Genomic DNA, 6,676 nt, shown 5'->3' on the forward strand with positions numbered 1-6,676 from the left:
GCCCAAATTCCTGGCTTTTTACGTGCTCCTGTCAGCGGGCAACGCCGCTGCCTATAATGAAACGAGGATCATCCCCCATCGCCGCCTCGGGCTGGCCGTTCTCTGCTGGCAGATTGTCGTTAACCTCTCCAGCGTCAACATATCAAGTCGTAGAAAAGCCAGAATTAACAAGTGAAAGAGGAAGCCCGGTCCATGAAAGGAGTGCTCGAGTTCGCCCTCGGTCGTTCTTATCGCGTCCTAGCCAATGCCAATTTTGCAGAACCTTTAGGACCAGGCGTCCGGGTTTACGTCGTAGCAGTGCCCAAATTCCTGGCTTTTTACGTGCTCCTGTCAGCGGGCAACGCCGCTGCCTATAATGAAACGAGGATCATCCCCCATCGCCGCCTCGGGCTGGCCGTTCTCTGCTGGCAGATTGTCGTTAACCTCTCCAGCGTCAACATATCAAGTCGTAGAAAAGCTAGAATTAACAAGTGAAAGAGGAAGCCCGGTCCATGAAAGGAGTGCTCGAGTTCGCCCTCGGTCGTTCTTATCGCGTCCTAGCCAATGCCAATTTTGCAGAACGTTTAGGACCAGGCGTCCGGGTTTACGTCGTAGCAGTGCCCAAATTCCTGGCTTTTTACGTGCTCCTGTCAGCGGGCAACGCCGCTGCCTATAATGAAACAAGAATCATCCCCCATCGCCGCCTCGGGCTGGCCGTTCTCTGCTGGCAGATTGTCGTTAACCTCTCCAGCGTCAACATATCATGTCGTAGAAAAGCTAGAATTAACAAGTGAAAGAGGAAGCCCGGTCCATGAAAGGAGTGCTTGAGTTCGCCCTCGGTCGTTCTTATCGCGTCCTAGCCAATGCCAATTTTGCAGAACGTTTAGGACCAGGCGTCCGGGTTTACGTCGTAGCAGTGCCCAAATTCCTGGCTTTTTACGTGCTCCTGTCAGCGGGCAACGCCGCTGCCTATAATGAAACGAGGATCATCCCCCATCGCCGCCTCGGGCTGGCCGTTCTCTGCTGGCAGTTTGTCTTTAACCTCTCCAGCGTCAACATATCATGTCGTAGAAAAGCTAGAATTAACAAGTGAAAGAGGAAGCCCGGTCCATGAAAGGAGTGCTCGAGTTCGCCCTCGGTCGTTCTTATCGCGTCCTAGCCAATGCCAATTTTGCAGAACGTTTAGGACCAGGCGTCCGGGTTTACGTCGTAGCAGTGCCCAAATTCCTGGCTTTTTACGTGCTCCTGTCAGCGGGCAACGCCGCTGCCTATAATGAAACGAGGATCATCCCCCATCGTCGCCTCGGGCTGGCCGTTCTCTGCTGGCAGTTTGTCGTTAACCTCTCCAGCGTCACCATATCAAGTCGTAGAAAAGCTAGAATTAACAAGTGAAAGAGGAAGACCCGGTCCATGAAAGGAGTGCTCGAGTTCGCCCTCGGTCGTTCTTATCGCGTCCTAGCCAAAGCCAATTTTGCAGAACGTCTGGGACCAGGCGTCCGGGTTTACGTCGTAGCAGTGCTCAAATTCCTGGCTTTTCACGTGCTCCTGTCAGCGGGCAACGCCGCTGCCTATAATGAAACGAGGATCATCCCCCATCGTCGCCTCGGGCTGGCCGTTCTCTGCTGGCAGTTTTTCGTTAACCTCTCCAGCGTCACCATATCAAGTCGTAAAAAGCTAGAATTAACAAGTGAAAGAGGAAGACCCGGTCCATGAAAGGAGTGCTCGAGTTCGCCCTCGGTCGTTCTTATCGCGTCCTAGCCAAGGCCAATTTTGCGGAACGTCTGGGACCAGGCGTCCGGGTTTACGTCGTAGCAGTGCTCAAATTCCTGGCTTTTCACGTGCTCCTGTCAGCGGGCAACGCCGCTGCCTATAATGAAACGAGGATCATCCCCCATCGTCGCCTCGGGCTGGCCGTTCTCTGCTGGCAATTTGTCGTTAACCTATCCAGCGTCAACATATCAAGTCGTAGAAAAGCTAGAATTAACAAGTGAAAGAGGAAGACCCGGTCCATGAAAGGAGTGCTCGAGTTCGCCCTAGGTTGTTCTTATCGCGTCGTAGCCAAGGCCAATTTTGCAGAACGTCTGGGACCAGGCGTCCGGGTTTACGTCGTAGCAGTGCTCAAATTCCTGGCTTTTCACGTGCTCCTGTCAGCGGGCAACGCCGCTGCCTATAATGAAACGAGGATCATCCCCCATCGTCGCCTCGGGCTGGCCGTTCTCTGCTGGCAATTTGTCGTTAACCTCTCCAGCGTCAACATATCAAGTCGTAGAAAAGCTAGAATTAACAAGTGAAAGAGGAAGACACGGTCCATGAAAGGAGTGCTCGAGTTCGCCCTAGGTCATTCTTATCGCGTCCTAGCCAAGGCCAATTTTGCAGAACGTCTGGGACCAGGCGTCCGGGTTTACGTCGTAGCAGTGCTCAAATTCCTGGCTTTTCACGTGCTCCTGTCAGCGGGCAACGCCGCTGCCTATAATGAAACGAGGATCATCCCCCATCGTCGCCTCGGGCTGGCCGTTCTCTGCTGGCAGTTTGTCGTTAACCTCTCCAGCGTCACCATATCAAGTCGTAGAAAAGCTAGAATTAACAAGTGAAAGAGGAAGACCCGGTCCATGAAAGGAGTGCTCGAGTTCGCCCTCGGTCGTTCTTATCGCGTCCTAGCCAATGCCAATTTTGCAGAACGTCTGGGACCAGGCGTCCGGGTTTACATCGTAGCAGTGCTCAAATTCCTGGCTTTTCACGTGCTCCTGTCAGCGGGCAACGCCGCTGCCTATAATGAAACGAGCATCATCCCCCATCGTCGCCTCGGGCTGGCCGTTCTCTGCTGGCAGTTTGTCGTTAACCTCTCCAGCGTCAACATATCAAGTCGTAGAAAAGCTAGAATTAACAAGTGAAAGAGGAAGACCCGGTCCATGAAAGGAGTGCTCGAGTTCGCCCTCGGTCGTTCTTATCGCGTCCTAGCCAAAGCCAATTTTGCAGAACGTCTGGGACCAGGCGTCCGGGTTTACGTCGTAGCAGTGCTCAAATTCCTGGCTTTTCACGTGCTCCTGTCAGCGGGCAACGCCGCTGCCTATAATGAAACGAGGATCATCCCCCATCGTCGCCTCGGGCTGGCCGTTCTCTGCTGGCAGTTTTTCGTTAACCTCTCCAGCGTCACCATATCAAGTCGTAAAAAGCTAGAATTAACAAGTGAAAGAGGAAGACCCGGTCCATGAAAGGAGTGCTCGAGTTCGCCCTCGGTCGTTCTTATCGCGTCCTAGCCAAGGCCAATTTTGCGGAACGTCTGGGACCAGGCGTCCGGGTTTACGTCGTAGCAGTGCTCAAATTCCTGGCTTTTCACGTGCTCCTGTCAGCGGGCAACGCCGCTGCCTATAATGAAACGAGGATCATCCCCCATCGTCGCCTCGGGCTGGCCGTTCTCTGCTGGCAATTTGTCGTTAACCTATCCAGCGTCAACATATCAAGTCGTAGAAAAGCTAGAATTAACAAGTGAAAGAGGAAGACCCGGTCCATGAAAGGAGTGCTCGAGTTCGCCCTAGGTTGTTCTTATCGCGTCGTAGCCAAGGCCAATTTTGCAGAACGTCTGGGACCAGGCGTCCGGGTTTACGTCGTAGCAGTGCTCAAATTCCTGGCTTTTCACGTGCTCCTGTCAGCGGGCAACGCCGCTGCCTATAATGAAACGAGGATCATCCCCCATCGTCGCCTCGGGCTGGCCGTTCTCTGCTGGCAATTTGTCGTTAACCTATCCAGCGTCAACATATCAAGTCGTAGAAAAGCTAGAATTAACAAGTGAAAGAGGAAGACCCGGTCCATGAAAGGAGTGCTCGAGTTCGCCCTAGGTTGTTCTTATCGCGTCCTAGCCAAGGCCAATTTTGCAGAACGTCTGGGACCAGGCGTCCGGGTTTACGTCGTAGCAGTGCTCAAATTCCTGGCTTTTCACGTGCTCCTGTCAGCGGGCAACGCCGCTGCCTATAATGAAACGAAGATCATCCCCCATCGTCGCCTCGGGCTGGCCGTTCTCTGCTGGTAATTTGTCGTTAACCTCTCCAGCGTCAACATATCAAGTCGTAGAAAAGCTAGAATTAACAAGTGAAAGAGGAAGACCCGGTCCATGAAAGGAGTGCTCGAGTTCGCCCTAGGTCATTCTTATCGCGTCCTAGCCAAGGCCAATTTTGCAGAACGTCTGGGACCAGGCGTCCGGGTTTACGTCGTAGCAGTGCTCAAATTCCTGGCTTTTCACGTGCTCCTGTCAGCGGGCAACGCCGCTGCCTATAATGAAACGAGGATCATCCCCCATCGTCGCCTCGGGCTGGCCGTTCTCTGCTGGCAATTTGTCGTTAACCTCTCCAGCGTCAACATATCAAGTCGTAGAAAAGCTAGAATTAACAAGTGAAAGAGGAAGACCCGGTCCATGAAAGGAGTGCTCGAGTTCGCCCTCGGTCGTTCTTATCGCGTCCTAGCCAAGGCCAATTTTGCAGAACGTCTGGGACCAGGCGTCCGGGTTTACGTCGTAGCAGTGCTCAAATTCCTGGCTTTTCACGTGCTCCCGTCAGCGGGCAACGCCGCTGCCTATAATGAAACGAGGATCATCCCCCATCGTCGCCTCGGGCTGGCCGTTCTCTGCTGGCAGTTTGTCGTTAACCTCTCCAGCGTCACCATATCAAGTCGTAGAAAAGCTAGAATTAACAAGTGAAAGAGGAAGACCCGGTCCATGAAAGGAGTGCTCGAGTTCGCCCTCGGTCGTTCTTATCGCGTCCTAGCCAATGCCAATTTTGCAGAACGTCTGGGACCAGGCGTCCGGGTTTACATCGTAGCAGTGCTCAAATTCCTGGCTTTTCACGTGCTCCTGTCAGCGGGCAACGCCGCTGCCTATAATGAAACGAGCATCATCCCCCATCGTCGCCTCGGGCTGGCCGTTCTCTGCTGGCAGTTTGTCGTTAACCTCTCCAGCGTCAACATATCAAGTCGTAGAAAAGCTAGAATTAACAAGTGAAAGAGGAAGACCCGGTCCATGAAAGGAGTGCTCGAGTTCGCCCTCGGTCGTTCTTATCGCGTCCTAGCCAAAGCCAATTTTGCAGAACGTCTGGGACCAGGCGTCCGGGTTTACGTCGTAGCAGTGCTCAAATTCCTGGCTTTTCACGTGCTCCTGTCAGCGGGCAACGCCGCTGCCTATAATGAAACGAGGATCATCCCCCATCGTCGCCTCGGGCTGGCCGTTCTCTGCTGGCAGTTTTTCGTTAACCTCTCCAGCGTCACCATATCAAGTCGTAAAAAGCTAGAATTAACAAGTGAAAGAGGAAGACCCGGTCCATGAAAGGAGTGCTCGAGTTCGCCCTCGGTCGTTCTTATCGCGTCCTAGCCAAGGCCAATTTTGCGGAACGTCTGGGACCAGGCGTCCGGGTTTACGTCGTAGCAGTGCTCAAATTCCTGGCTTTTCACGTGCTCCTGTCAGCGGGCAACGCCGCTGCCTATAATGAAACGAGGATCATCCCCCATCGTCGCCTCGGGCTGGCCGTTCTCTGCTGGCAATTTGTCGTTAACCTCTCCAGCGTCAACATATCAAGTCGTAGAAAAGCTAGAATTAACAAGTGAAAGAGGAAGACCCGGTCCATGAAAGGAGTGCTCGAGTTCGTCCTAGGTTGTTCTTATCGCGTCCTAGCCAAGGCCAATTTTGCAGAACGTCTGGGACCAGGCGTCCGGGTTTACGTCGTAGCAGTGCTCAAATTCCTGGCTTTTCACGTGCTCCTGTCAGCGGGGAACGCCGCTGCCTATAATGAAACGAAGATCATCCCCCATCGTCGCCTCGGGCTGGCCGTTCTCTGCTGGTAATTTGTCGTTAACCTCTCCAGCGTCAACATATCAAGTCGTAGAAAAGCTAGAATTAACAAGTGAAAGAGGAAGACCCGGTCCATGAAAGGAGTGCTCGAGTTCGCCCTAGGTCATTCTTATCGCGTCCTAGCCAAGGCCAATTTTGCAGAACGTCTGGGACCAGGCGTCCGGGTTTACGTCGTAGCAGTGCTCAAATTCCTGGCTTTTCACGTGCTCCTGTCAGCGGGCAACGCCGCTGCCTATAATGAAACGAGGATCATCCCCCATCGTCGCCTCGGGCTGGCCGTTCTCTGCTGGCAATTTGTCGTTAACCTCTCCAGCGTCAACATATCAAGTCGTAGAAAAGCTAGAATTAACAAGTGAAAGAGGAAGACCCGGTCCATGAAAGGAGTGCTCGAGTTCGCCCTCGGTCGTTCTTATCGCGTCCTAGCCAAGGCCAATTTTGCGGAACGTCTGGGACCAGGCGTCCGGGTTTACGTCGTAGCAGTGCTCGAATTCCTGGCTTTTCACGTGCTCCTGTCAGCGGGCAACGCCGCTGCCTATAATGAAACGAGGATCATCCCCCATCGTCGCCTCGGGCTGGCCGTTCTCTGCTGGCAATTTGTCGTTAACCTCTCCATCGTCAACATATCAAGTCGTAGAAAAGCTAGAATTAACAAGTGAAAGAGGAAGACCCGGTCCATGAAAGGAGTGCTCGAGTTCGCCCTCGGTCGTTCTTATCGCGTCCTAGCCAAGGCCAATTTTGCGGAACGTCTGGGACCAGGCGTCCGGGTTTACGTCGTAGCAGTGCTCAAATTCCTGGCTTTTCACGTGCTCCTGTCAGCGGGCAACGCCGCTGCCTATAATGAAACGAGGATCATCCCCCATCGTC

Source organism: Ornithodoros turicata, chromosome 1 (assembly GCF_037126465.1).
Source record: "Ornithodoros turicata isolate Travis chromosome 1, ASM3712646v1, whole genome shotgun sequence".
NCBI lineage: Eukaryota > Metazoa > Arthropoda > Arachnida > Ixodida > Argasidae > Ornithodoros > Ornithodoros turicata.